Raw genomic sequence first — 14,700 nt, 5'->3', positions numbered from 1 at the left:
TAATACGTTGGAACAGATACATAAAGAGAAATCCCCACCGAGATCATCAGGGAAAGAGTTGAATCTGGAAGCTATTCAAGACTTACTAATGAAGATGGAAAATCGTTTGCAGAAAAAAATAGAAGGGATGGATGGGAGATTCGAAACATTACATCAAAAAATGCAGGAGATGAATTTACAGATGCAAACAAATATGTCACGTTGGGATAAAATGTGGGAAGAAACAGAGATAAAGATAAAAGGGAGAAATGATACAATGAAAGTTCATGAGACAAAATTTGAGGATTTAGAAGTCAGAGATGATAGGAATCAGGATATGTTGGCATTGATGGAACAGGCGCAAAAAGAAAATATTTTAAGATTCAGAGCTATACCAGAACAGGAAGGAGATGAGATAAGAGCCAGGATGAGAGAAATCTTGGCAATTTGCTTGAAAAGTGATCCTAATGAGATGGAGTTGGAGATAGATAGAGTCTACAGAGTAAATACAAGGATTGCAAGGTTGAGAAAGCTTCCAAGAGATATATTAGTGCATTTCATAAGAAAAAGGACAAGAGATAGGGTTTTACAGCAACATGCAAAGATGAAGCTTACAGTAGAAGGAGTACAGATTATTGTGATGAAGGAGGTTCCACTTAGAATTCTAAAGAAAAGGAAAGAATATGGCTTTCTGGTAGATGTTTTGAAACAGAAGAAAATTATCTTTAGATGGTGTGAATTGGAAGGAGTTATCTTTAGATTTCAGAGTAGAATGTATAGAATAGATACAGTTCAGAAAGCTAAAGATTTTATGAAGGAATTCAAAGGAGGAGGAGAAAGAAGAGAACAGGAAAATCTAAAGGATATGCAACAAACCCAAATAGACTTTCAAATAATTAGTTCAGAAGATTAGCTATGGAGTATAAGTTTTTATCTTGGAACATTAATGGAGCTAATGCTCCAAATAAGAGGAAAAAAATATTTTATTATTTGAAGAAACTTAAAAAAGATGTGATTTGCCTTTTAGAGACGCATATTAAAAAAGGTCATACAAACTACTTAATACAGAGAAAGTTAGGACAAGAATTTTTTTCAACAAATTCAAAGAAGAAAAATGAAGTGGTTATGTATGTTAAAGATTATTTAAAACCAAAACTTGTATTTGCAGATGAAAAAGGCAGGTGGTTGGCTGTGGAAGTTATAATTTCGGGAGTAAGAACTTTACTTTTGGGTTTGTATGCTCCAAATCAAGAAAGAGGAGTTTTTTTAAGGCAATTATTGGATGTACTCTTAAATTACTCATATTTCTAAAATATGAGTAATTTAAGAGTACAACCAATAATTGCCTTTAAAAAAAAACAAAAAACTCCTCTTTCTTGATTTGGAGCATACAAACCCAAAAGTAAAGTTCTTACTCCCGAAATAAGCCACAGTACTGATATCTCGTACTAGGATTGGCCTGAAACGTCTGCTCAGTCGTGCCACAGAGTATTTTTTGACCAACAAATTGCAGATCAATTATGCTAAATCTAAGATAATGATATTTGCTAACAGATGGAAAGCTTTTAAGTGGTCTTGTAATGGCAACAAAATGGAACAGGTTAAGCATTTCAAGTACCTGGGTATCAACTTCCATTACAGACTCACTTGGGCTTTTCATCGCAAGGCAGTGCAGAACGCATCCAAACTAGCTTCCTCAGCCATTTCCCGTTTCTTTTTCACCTGCGGCAATGGTTATGTTCCGGCCGCTCTGGAGGCGTTTAAGGGAAAGGTTCTTTCCCAGGTTCTTTATGGCTCTCCTGTCTGGTATAAGGTTATTAACCAACCACTAGAACGCATCCAAGCCTCCTTTTTACGGAAGATTTTGGGCTTACCCAGGTGCGTTCCCTACTCGGTCCTGTGTCTCGAAGTGGGGTTAATTCGACTAAGGACTACTGTATGGTTAAGACTTCTGAAATTTTGGTTTAGGATTTTATTTAACCCCACCTCTTCTGATCTAATGCAACAATTATTATCGGATCCAGTCCTGCCTATAGAGATCACTGATCTTCTAACTAAAATTAAGTCAATAGGGCTGGACACTGCAGAGTTAGGTATGATTGGTTGTGATGCAGCTTACAGAATTGTCAAAGGAAGAATTCTGGATATTGAACAACAAGAGCTGTTTAGTGCTGCCAGAACCACATGTTCTCCACTCCATCTTCATATTCCAGTCAGTTTTGGGAAACCGGCCTCCTTCTTTTACCACCTGATGTGCCCACAGGCCCGGAGAGCTTTCACACTGGCAAGGTGTAACACTCTTCCATCAACCTTGTTAACGGGCAGGTTCAGCAGTATCCCCTACTTAGAGAGGAAATGTAAGTGTGGTAGGGATTGCGTTGAGACTTTAATGCATACCTTTTTTTACTGCCCGCTACATGTTGTGTCACGCAATAAATTTCTAGGTCCATTGCTAGCTAGGATGCAGGGCTGGGAGGATTCAACCATGCTTCAGTCTCTCCTTTCCACTCCTGATCCTGAGACTCTGGATAATGTTGCTTCCTTTTTATCTGGGGTAATAGCCAAGCAGAGCCCTGGGACTCTGGGCAGTGACTGATGTTTATGCTTATGTTGTGTTGTCTTTGTACATTCCTGTTCTGTTCTGTTCTTTCTCTGTATTTTATGCCAATAAAGGTCTTACTGAACTGAATTACTCATATTCAAGTTATTGTTTGATGGGAGATTGGAATGCAGTTGTGTCACCACAAAGGGATAAAAAATCTGAGAAGGAGATTAAGATTTCTCAAGGGAAATTACCAAAAACTTTTTTTGATTTGGTAGAAGGTTTAGGGGTTGTAGATATTTGGCGACAAATGAATGGAAATATAAAAGAGTTTACCTATTATTCAGAAAGACACAGATCATTTTCAAGAACAGATATGTTCTGGGTGACGAAGGATATTGCAATAAAAACTTCTAAAACAGAAATTCTATCAAAGACTCTTTCAGATCATAATCCAATAACTATGACTATTAAGAAGAAACCTACAACATATAGATGGAGATTGAATGAATTGTTGTTATGAAAAGAGGTTATAATAAAGGATGCTAAGCAGAAATTAAGGGAATTTTTTAATTTGAATTTAAATAAGGGAACAGAAATGAGGATAGTTTGGGATGCTAGTAAAGCCTTTATGAGAGGATACTTTATTCAGAAAAGTATAGAATGGAAAAAAGAGAGACAAATTAAGTTTCAGAAAATTGAGGAGGAAATTAAAAAGAAGGAATATGAGTTAATAGAAGTCCCAGGAGATAAAAAAAATAGTACAACAAATAAAAGATTTACAGCATCAATTATCTTTGATGATGGTGAATCAAATGGAAATTAAATTAAAGTTTGTGAAGCAAAGATATTTTGAGCATGCCAATAAACCAGGGAAATGGTTGGCCTACAAATTGAGGAAGCAAAGAGAGAAGAGAGTAATTTTAAAATTGCAGGAGGCGGGAAAAATGTATACTGATCAGGAGGATATAAAAAAAATAATTACAAATTATTATGCTAATTTATACAAAAGTCAAAAAATAGATCAAGTAGAAGTAAAGAACTACTTGGATAAAAAAAATTTACCAAAAGTGTCTGAAGAACAAAGGGAAATTTTAAATAATAGAATAACTCTGTGTGAAGTTGTAGAGGCAATAAAGAAGATTAATATCGATAAAGCTCCGGGTCCAGATGGTTTAACAGGTAGATTCTATAAATGTTTAGAAGAAGAAGTAAGTTTACCATTGCTTAACACGATGAATGATATTTTGCAGACTGGGAAAATGCCAGATTCATGGAAGGCAGCAAATATAACTTTGATTCCTAAAGAAGGACAGGATTTGATGGATATAAAAAATTACAGACCTATTTCCTTGTTGAATAATGATTGTAAAATATTTACAGCAATTTTAGCAAACAGAATGAAGAAGATATTACAAAATCTTATACATGTGGTTTTTTACCGAAAAGACACATGAGTGATAATATTAGAATAGTATTGGATTTGCTGGAATATTATGATAAAAGGATAGAGAAACAATTAGCATTGATTTTTTTGGACTTTGAGAAGGTGTTTGACAATTTGAGTTGGACTTTTTTGATTGCTGTCTTAGAGAAGATGAACTTTGGAGAGAACTTTATTCAATGGATAAAGTCAATTTATACATCACAAACTGTGCAGGTAGTGGTAAATGGAGAATTATCAACAATGTTTGAGATTCAAAAGGGAACACGATAAGGATGTCCATTGTCGCCACTTTTATTTATACTTGCCTTAGAAGGGTTATGTAGAGATATTAGACAAGATGAAAGACTACATGGTGCAAAGATTAAAAATGAATGTTTTAAATTAAGAGCATTTGCAGATGATATGGTTTTGATCTTAGAAAAACCTTTAAAAGACATAGAGTTGTTGATGGTTAAGTTGAAGAAGTTTGAATCATTAGCAGGATTTAAGATAAATAAACAGAAAACTAAAATTTTATCTAAAAATATAAACAAACAAGACCAATCGAAGTTGATGAATAAGACTGGGTTCAAAGTGGAGAAGATGATTAAGTATTTAGGTATTATTTTGACAAACACGAATTGTATGTTATTTCAAAATAATTATGTTAAATTTTGGGGTGAAATCAAAAAAGATTTTGCAAGATGGGAAAGGTTGAAATTATCTTTTTTGGGAAGAATATCTGTAATTAAAATGAATGTACTACCAAAAATGCTTTTTCTTTTCCAGAATATACCAATATTACTTTCTGATAAACCTTTTAAAGAGTGGCAAAAAGATGTGACAGGTTTTATATGGCAAGGGAAAAAACCAAGAGTGAAATTTAAGATTTTGCAAGATGCAAAAGAAAAAGGAGGTTTAGGACTGCCTGATCTGAAGACTTATTATGCATCATGTTGTTTTCTGTGGCTTAAAGAACGGATATTGTTGCAAAACAAAAAAACTGTTGAAGTTAGAAGGATATGATTTAAGATTTGGTTGGCATGGATATCTCTGGTATGATAAGTTGAAAGTGAATATGGAATTCAAGAATCATTATGTTAGACATGCACTGTGGAAGATATGGAATTGTTATAAGAAAAGGTTTTACAACAAAATACCACTCTTAGCTTCACCACAAGAAGCACATTTTGATTTGGGAACTGTACCAGGAGATAAATGGTTATTGTATAAGAACTTATTGAAATGTAATCAAGGTCAATGTATTTTGAAGTCTAGAGAGGAATTGATTGTAGAGGGTTTTGACTGCCAATGGTTTTTGTATTTACAATTATTAGAAAGATTTAAAATTGATAAAAAATTATATGGTTTTGAAGAGGGAGAGACAATATTGGAGAAACAATTAAGATCAGATGAGCAGGTAATATCTAAAATATATAAATTGCTTTTGAAGTTTGAAACAGAAGATGAACAGGTTAAGGAATGCATGATCCAGTGGGCAATAAATGTGGGCTATGAACTTTCAATGGACAGATGGGAGAAATTATGGATAAAACAGACAAAATTTACTTTGAATGTTAACATTAAAGAAAATATATATAAGATGATTTATCGTTGGTATGTGACACCAAGTAAATTAGCCAAAATGTATGAAATTATGTCCAATAGTTGTTGGAAATGTAAGAAACAAGAGGGAACATTTTACCACATGTGGTGGATGTGTTCAAAAGTTAAAAAATATTGGTCATAAATTCACGCACAGATACAGTTGATCTTAAAAACAAATATACAATTGAAGCCAGAAGTATTTTTATTAGGTATGACAGATGAGTATGTGGAAAGAAAAAATGAAGTTTTATTTTTGTATATGATAAGCGCTGCCAGAATAATTTATGCTCAAAATTGGAAGACTATGAATATACCTTCGGTGGAGGAATGGTGGATAGGACTTATGGATTATGCGGAGATGGATAAATTAACAATTTTGCTTAGGGAGAATTCAACAGAAAACTTTTTGAAGAATTGGAGTCCAGTTATTGATTTTTTGAATCAGAGAGAGGATGGGGATTTGAGGTATTTTGGATTTGAAGATTGATTTTGAAGTATTAGTGGTATAGATTAATATTTGTTAATGTTTGGACTGTATGTATTTGGATTATAAGTATGGGAATGTTTTGGCTTCGCTCGTGCTGCTTTATTAGAATTTTGTTTATTTATGTATTTGTTTTTCTATTTTATGTTTATTATAGTTAAATAAATAAATAAACAGAGAGAAAAAAAGAAGAAGTTAGCCCATTATGTTCAGTAAGATTTAGGCTAGTGTTTCCAAACTGTGGGTTAAGACCTACCAGTGGGTCACAAGCTGATTTTTGGTAGGTTGCAAAAAATTTTGAAACTGAAAAAAAAACAACCTTGGCAAACATCCTTCCCCCATTTGCAGAAGGAAATTGTCATCTGGTATCTTCATAAAATGTCACATTTTCCAATTTTCTCTAGTAATTGGTGTGCCATGTATCACATGTGAACCCAGTTTCAGCCTTTTATCTGGCCTAGATGTCCCTAACTGCACATCTTGTTCTCCAGTTCAGCCTTTTGGAGATGACTGTAAAGGTTTGGGGGAACAGTCCTTGAACTCCATTTCTAGGGAGAGTCTTGTAGACACCTACACACATTATATTTAAGGTCTCTAGCAGCCTTGGGAGCACAGGAACCTGATTATTAATTAATAATTTGTTGATTATTATTAATACATTAAAATATTGTTTCTTTATAGACCTCTTTTTTGTCTAATGGTCGCAAAAGATTGTCGTTTTAAGAAGTGGGTCGCAGTGCTAAAAGGTTTGGGAAGCACTGACTTAGGGCCCAATTCTATTCAATTTTCCAGTGCTGGTGCAGCTGTACCAATGGGGCATGCGCTCATCCTGTAATGGGGAGGCAGTCACAGAAGCCTCCTCAAGGTATGGGAACATTTGTTCCCTTACCTCAAGGCTGCATTGCGGCTGCACTGGTGCTGGAAAGTTGGATAGGATTGGGCCCTTAGGCTGTAATCCAGGGCCTCTGAGAGAAATTTCAGCAGGAGGTACAAAGTTTCTTTTGGGCCCCTTCGCAAAGAGGAAGGGGGTGAAACAGAGTGGAGGGGTGGGAATGGGAGTGGGCAGAATGGGGGCAAAACAGGCAGGGGGAAAGTGGCATCAGGTAGAATAGTTTTTGGAGCACAGGTCTACCAGTTCTGGTAGACTCAGGTCTACCTGCCTGCCCAGTGTTGGCAGCTAGTTACAGTAATACAAACACATTCTTAAATCTCTCTAAAATCTTTCAAATATAGAAAATCATTGCAGGAGATTAGTATCATTGAATTTAGGCTGACACTAGAATGGAAAGTGTCCTGTGTACACCAAAACTGACTTTTGCAGCCCTGCAGACCCAAAACTGTGTCACGAAGCTCCTATCCACTCCTTCATGGTAAGTGGATCCATAAGCCAAAGAGCTACTGTAGCAGGTCAGTTTCCTCCCAGATGTGAGACTGTTAAGGAATGTATGCATTCCTGAGGCTGGCGTGTCTGGCTTGTGGCAGTAGTTGCTGCCATGTGCCCACAGTAATGCCCGCAGCATCCCATGTTGGCAGTGAGTCTGGGTGACACTGGAAAATGTAAGATCCCAGGAGCTTTCTGGGCCCCCTCCTTTGGCTCCTTGGCCCCCTTTCAGGCACTGGGCCTGGGTACAAATTACCCCCTTTACCCCCCCTCCCCTAGGCCCGCTATAAACCTATCTTATTCACTGGAAACAATCACCTCTAGACATGCATTTTTCTTCATGTGTTATTTTTAAAACAGGAACTTCACATTGAAAAAGCAGCAGTAATAACTTCTCTGGAGTTCAGTAGAGCATTTCTGTGGTTGATATGTGCAACAATAAAGACGCACAGACATAATAGAGGACAGGGCCGGACAGGGCTGTAGGAGGAATGCACAGACCTCTTACCCGCCATAGTATAATGTGCAAGCTTCTAAACTGAGTGGAGGGAAGAAGTAGGGCTCTGCTATGCCCTGTGGTGGTCCTACACACTGCAACTACAGGGCTTGGAGCAAAGCCAAGGGATCTATGCTAGCAAAAAGCCCACAAGGACAATAACAGAAAACTGCCAGATGGTTCCGTTGTTGTTCCCTGTCCACATGCACATTTGGTAGCCATGAAGAATCATGCCCTAGGTCAGGGGTGCTCAATAGGTGGATTGCGATCTACTGGTAGATCGCGAGGCAAAATGAGTAGATCGCGGAGTGCCGACCCCCCCCTTCAGGTGCCTCTGGGAGGAAACGCCAGGAGTAAGGCCCATTGTACTCAATAGGGCTTACTCCCAGGTAAGTGTGGCTAGGATTGCAGCCTCACAGCCTAATCCTAGGCATGTCTACTCAGGAGTAAGTCCTGTTATACTCAGTGGGGCTCAAGGTACACCAACATACATTGTACACATAAATGTTATATGTTATGATGGCGCGAACATTGTAAAAAAAACTCTGGTAGATCTCCGGGCCTTGCTGGGTTTCAAAGTAGCTCTCGAGCCAAAAAAGTGTGAGCACCCCTGCCCTAGGTGGACACAGGATTAGGGCAACATGCGGGATCCTGAACAATCTAAAAAACAAATGTTGGATGCTAAACCAATCATCATCACTGTCAGCTCTGGCACCACCTTTCGCTGAGAGGAGTGAATCTCTAAGCATTTGTCCCTAGATCGTGGCCAAAGTGTTTCTACCACTCACAGGTTGTCCACAGCTTTAGCTTTGATTCTAGAACCTACAGTTCCACCAGCAGAAGCAGAGCAAAACAAATAATAAAATAAGCATGCTGTGAGTGCTCGCGGAATTTAAAAAAAAAAATGCATTTGGATTGTATTTTTGGCTACACCTAGGCCATGAGGTGCTAATAGACAGAAACCTGGGTCTAGTCCACTTAGAATACAGCTTGACGTGAGGAAAGACAGGATAATAGTGGGTATTTTAAGAAATCGCTCCTGTCAACAATTTCAGCTTATCATTCAGTGACTGGCCCAGAAAACAATCCAGGTCAACCTATTCAACATGCTGAGGGAAATATCATAGTCATGACTACTGTCTATGCTTCCACAAATTACAGACAACTAGCTATCTTTCATTTTACTGGGAAGTCTGTTATCGACTGCCCAGTCCTATACCTGGTCATGTTACAGCATGCAGACGTTCCCTGGGAGCAAGGCTGATTGGTCAGTGGGGTGAAGCAAAGAGACTCCCTGTTCTTGTCCCTTTCTCCAATTCCCTTTCAGCAAGCCACGTCTCAAACTTAAGAGCCTGAAGGGGAAATGGGACATGTAGCTTGGAGCTGCAGAGATAAGCCTGGGCACCATCTTTCTGGGCCTGGCACTATGATATGAACCCCCCGCCTCCCAACACACACAGATACACACAAACTCCCCAGTTTGGTTTAAAAATCCATGACACTGATTAGTGTCCTTTAGCTTTATAAGTTCTCTTTCCTATTTTTCTGGTTGCCTGATTTGGATTTACAGTCAGGTTCAGTTATGTATATGAAAGACACATAATTGAGTAATGCCCTTTAGACACTGTCTTTTGTCCTTGGGATCCAGTGTCATTTTGGATCTGAAGACCAAAGCTCCCTCCTGCTGCCAACCAACAACCTTGTTGATTCCTCCTGTTCGCAGGCAATGCTAGCAGGAACTAAGGAGCTCTGACTTGCGGTAATTGAGAGAGCATGTTCACATCTCTCTCAAACTACATGCCGTATGAATTTCCTACTCAAACCCTCTTTCTCGTTTGGAATCAGTCTAAACCAGCAATTTTCAACCACTGTGCCACAGCACGTTGGTATGCCATGAATAGTATGTAGGTGTGCCACTGGAGTTTGCAGGAGGGTCATATATTAGTAGGGCCATTGGGGAATGTGAGCCCCCAGTCAGCAGTGCAGTGTGCCTTTCCAGTTGTCCAAAAAAACTGAGGGTGGGCCTTGACCATTTTAGCACCTTGTCAGTGTGCTGTGACGTGAAAAGGGTTGGAAATCACTGGTCTAAACAATACAATACACTTAACTCATTACTATTTGTCTAACGTGAAGTTAGTCATCATTCGCAAAAGTAGTCATGTAAGATTTTCTTGCCATTCCATTTCAACTCACCCATGATTCATTATTTTGTATGCAATTATACATGTAATTGAAACTGTCTCTCTCTCTCTCTCTCTCTCTCTCACACACACACACACACACACACACACACACACACACACACTCCTACCTAAAAGATCTAGACGCCTCCTATAGATAGAGGAAACAACGTCCTTAAGAGTAATTAAAATGTTGCCTTCATTTTTTTCCTCATGGTAATGGTTTGAAGACCAGGCCCTCCCTCAGTCCTTGGACTCAGATAAATAATAATAATAATAACTTTATTTTTACCCCGCCTTTCTCCCCGAAGGGACTCAAGGCAGCTTACAACAGGTTAAAACAGATTTAAAACATAATTTAAAAACAGATAAAAGCATATTAACACATATCATAAAAACAGTAGTCAGATAAAAAGTAGCAAGGTAGAAAGAGCATAGAGCAGCAAATCATAATAGAATCAGGCCTGTAACCAAGTATTTAAAAATATTAAAAGATGTTGAAAAGATGTTAAAAAGACTGAGAACTCAGAAGGCTTGCTTAAACAGAAGGGTCTTCAAGCCTCGCCGAAAAGTCTCAAGAGACGGAGCCATTCTTAAGTCAAGGGGAAGGGAATTCCATAGTGTTGGTACCACTACTGAGAAGGCCCTATTTCTTCCTGCCACCCCACGTACCTCCCTAGGCAGTGGCACTTGTAAAAAGGCCTTCTCTGATGACCTAAGCGGACGAGCCGGATTGTACAGGAGTAGGCGATCTCTAAGATACCCTGGCCCAGAGCAGTGTAGGGCTTTAAAGGTCAAAACCAGCACCTTGAATTGGGCCCGGAAACAAATGGGCAGCCAATGCAGCTGCTGGAGAAGTGGACTGACAGAGTCAAACCGCCTACCTCCAGTAACTACATGGGCTGCCGCATTCTGCACTAGTTGCAATTTCCAAACCATCTTCAAGGGCAGCCCCACACAGAGCGCGTTGCAATAATCTAACCTTGATGTCACCTTGATGATAAAGAGTACCATTCCCCACCTCTTCATGCTTGAGCCTAGCAGATAAAGGGTTTCTGAAGATCACACAGTGATTTGAAATGACCAGTAAAACCTTGGGCAGCATGTGGCCTCCAGTCAAGTGTAAAGTAAGCCAGTGATGTACATGAATGTGTGAAACAGCCCTCATTTTCAAGTAAAATGTGTATAGGATTGCAATGAAAAAGTAGAAAAGGTGACATTGCTTTCTGCTCCACTACCTTCTTGATGTGGCTATACCAAGCTCTGCAATACAATTTTCCTCATAGACCTCTTGGGAGAAAAGGGAGGGGGGCAAAGGTATTGGATTTTGGCTGCAATCTGAGCAATTACATGGAAATCAATTAAAACTGCAAGCATTGCGATTGCACACACAAAAGGGAGATGATGCCACTACGTATATTAAAATCACAGGGGGACTGAAAATATAATTTTTTTCATGCATTTGGTCCAAATTCAAGGGAAAGTATTCCAGAGATTAATCTGAACCATTTTCTCTCTTTCTTTCTTTCTTTCTTTTCCCCCTTCTCCTCACTAGAGAGATGGCGACTTGGAAAGAAAAAAGAAATCTATATGCTGCCTGAGGCATGTTAAAGTTTGTTTTTCAGCTCAGTTAATTTAGACACTTAACTTTAAATAGCTCACTTAGAGGAACATGCCATTAAAAACATTTTGCTGCAGTTTTATTACATAAACATTTGCAGTCGGAAGAATTTTTCCCCCACTGGGGCAAATAGGCCTGTCCATCACAGTGCCTGGGAGAAAGGATTGTCTCACTCGCTGCTGGCTCAAGGGCTTCATTGCACCGCCATTCAAATGCGGAGGGGGGATTTATAAATTGGCCTGGCCACTTGGGAAAGAAGGCAGACTTTCCCCCAGTCCTCTGAAGCACATATTTGGCTTTGCCCACTCAAGAAATGTACTTCAAGGGAGTGCCCAAAATAGAATATCTAAAATAGGACATCAAACACAGGAGAGGACTACACGGTGACAGTTGCAGCAGTGAGCTATCTGTTCACTACCCCAGTATGGAGTCCCCTTATGCAAAGAGCAGCAGCGGACCTCCCTAGCCCCACACCCGGGACAAAGGTCCGCCATGGTGCCCCCCTGCAGAAATCCACCTCCCCTACTCACATGAGGCTCACAGAGCCTCATGCAACCTCAAGCTGCATCAGAGAAACCTCTAAGCTGCATCAGAGAAACCTGGGGCTTTTGCCCCATCAAACCTTATGGTAGGTTCGCAACTGGCCCAGAGCCTAATTGGGCAAAATAGGTCAACCATGAGCCCAGATCCCACTTGCCTTTTCACCTGCCTTGGTCTGAAGTGAGTATGTGTGTTTGCTTCGTGGACATCTGGACCTGAGTCAAGCTAAGGATGCGGGTATATATTCTGATCTGACTTTCTCAGAGTGAATCTGCGCATGGCTAGTTCTACCTGCCTTGCTGGGGATCAGAGAGGTACGAGGCAACCAAAAGGCTGAACCTCTTAGTAAGTACAGTTAAGGACCATTAAGCTAAGATGCATTCGGGAATTATTTTTGCTTCAAAGCTTGCCTCTAATTGCCTGTTTGGACTTTTGCTAAGATCCACACCTGAGCACTGTCAACACTCAAGCTATTTTCCAAGCCTGTTCATTGTTTCATTATTTTTCCTCCTTACATTTTCCAACCCCTTTTGTGTTTTGAAAAAACTCTTCATTTGTTTAGTTTAACTCTTGTTTTAGTTTAACATAGTTTAACTCTTCATTTGCTTGTTCTCAATGGAACTCAGCCAGAGCCATTGACCCCTTGGTTACATGCTATTGGATATATTTCTGGAGAATTTCCTGCATAACTGGGAGAGAGGATTCTCTCCCTGCTTGACTTTGTTGTGGTGGTGGCAGCAAAACCAACCAGTTTATCAGAGGAAAGAGGGAAAGCACTTACTTCAGGACTTCTTTTCCCAATCACTGCACATGGATACAGTGTATATATGTACAATGCTTATGCCTATTCACCTGTAATAACTGCAGAATCCTATGCATTTTAAGTTTTTAGCTGCTGTGGATACTTGAGTATAAGTCAATCTCATAGCTAAGTTGAAGGCAGGTTTTGAGCCAAAAATCATGGAATGTTCCATGACCCTCAGATAAGTCAGGGGTATAACTTAGGGGGGTGTCTGACTATAATTCTGGGACTCCCCACTGATACCAAAAAATGCAGGTCCTCAGGTCCTCAGGTCCCTATATTAAAATGGCATTGTACTGTATTTGTAGATGGCGGGCTCTTAAAACCCAGTGCCTGGCTGCCTGCCTGCCTGATTGACCTGCTGGTTGGTTGTGAAGCCTCCCTGCAGGAGGGAGCTGTTGGTCGTGGCAAAGATGAAAGCATGATCAGCCAGAGCGTGAAATTGTGCAGGGTGAGCTCATGCCTGCTGAGCTTCTCCTGGCTGCTGCAACACCCCTGAACTGCCCTGACGCCTGAGTGACCTGCAAATAGGAAAAGGAGATGATCTACCCTGGATTTTTTGGTAAAAATTTCTTGCCTTATAGGCAAGTATCTACGGTAGACATAGTAAGCTAACAGGGAGAATCAAACAAAATCTGGAAGCTCAGGTGGCTTTGGTATTTTCAGCCAATCGTACCTGGGGAAGAACTTAACAACAGCAGAAGAGTCTTCCACTGTTATAAAACGGCTGCTGCTGGGGCACACAATGCTCCATCACCGGCCTTTCTGCAAGTGCTTTGCTGCAGACCCCACCACATCCACTAGATCTGTCAGTGATGGGGGCAGGAGGTGGGCAGAGGGGGAAACGAGTGGGAGTACAACTGGGATGAGAGGGGGAGGAACCAGGGGCATTCAGGAGGTGGGAGGGGGTGGATCCGACAGAAATGGTGCACGCCAGTTCTTATCCCCTCTATTACAAGCCTCCCCAACCCTTTGCTCTCCACAGGCATTTGCCACCAAAAGAGTTTCTGTATGTCCAAGGAGACCTACAGGCAACCCCAAAGCTTGCACCGAGGTAAGTAAAAACCTTTTTACTTTTTTCTCTTTTGCCCTTGGGTCTCTTCCTCCAGATGGATGCTGTGAGCTCCTTTCTGGCATGGCTGCATCAGTGCTGCTGGAGGGGGATAGGACTGAGGACTATGACTGTCATGTAAATCAAAGGAAACTGTGCAAGAATCAGATTTAGGCTGCAGTCCCATCCTAACTGGGAGTAAGTCCCATTGACAATTATGGGGCTTACTTCTGAGTAGACATGCACAGGCTCAGGTACTTAGGGCACAATCCTAACCAGGTCTACTCAGAAGTAAGTCCTATTTTGTTCAATGGGGCTTATTCTCCGGAAAGTGCAGTTAGGATTGCAGCCTTAATTTGCTAATGCGAGCATAACACTGGACTTGAGTGTGCAGTTGTTATGCCAGCTATATTAGGAGGGTAAGGAAAGGGGCCTAGATGAAGAGTGATTTGGGAACCACTGCCATTTCAGTGTCTGACGCAATGGCTTGACTCTTGTAGATGAGAGGAAGATGAATCTCTCTCTTCGCTGAGATGAAGAGAAGTGGTGTGCGCAAATTACTCTGGAAACCAAAAGAGAACAAAAGACAC

Source organism: Tiliqua scincoides, chromosome 1, assembly GCF_035046505.1.
Source record: "Tiliqua scincoides isolate rTilSci1 chromosome 1, rTilSci1.hap2, whole genome shotgun sequence".
Lineage (NCBI taxonomy): Eukaryota > Metazoa > Chordata > Lepidosauria > Squamata > Scincidae > Tiliqua > Tiliqua scincoides.
This window is presented reverse-complemented; position numbering follows the sequence as displayed.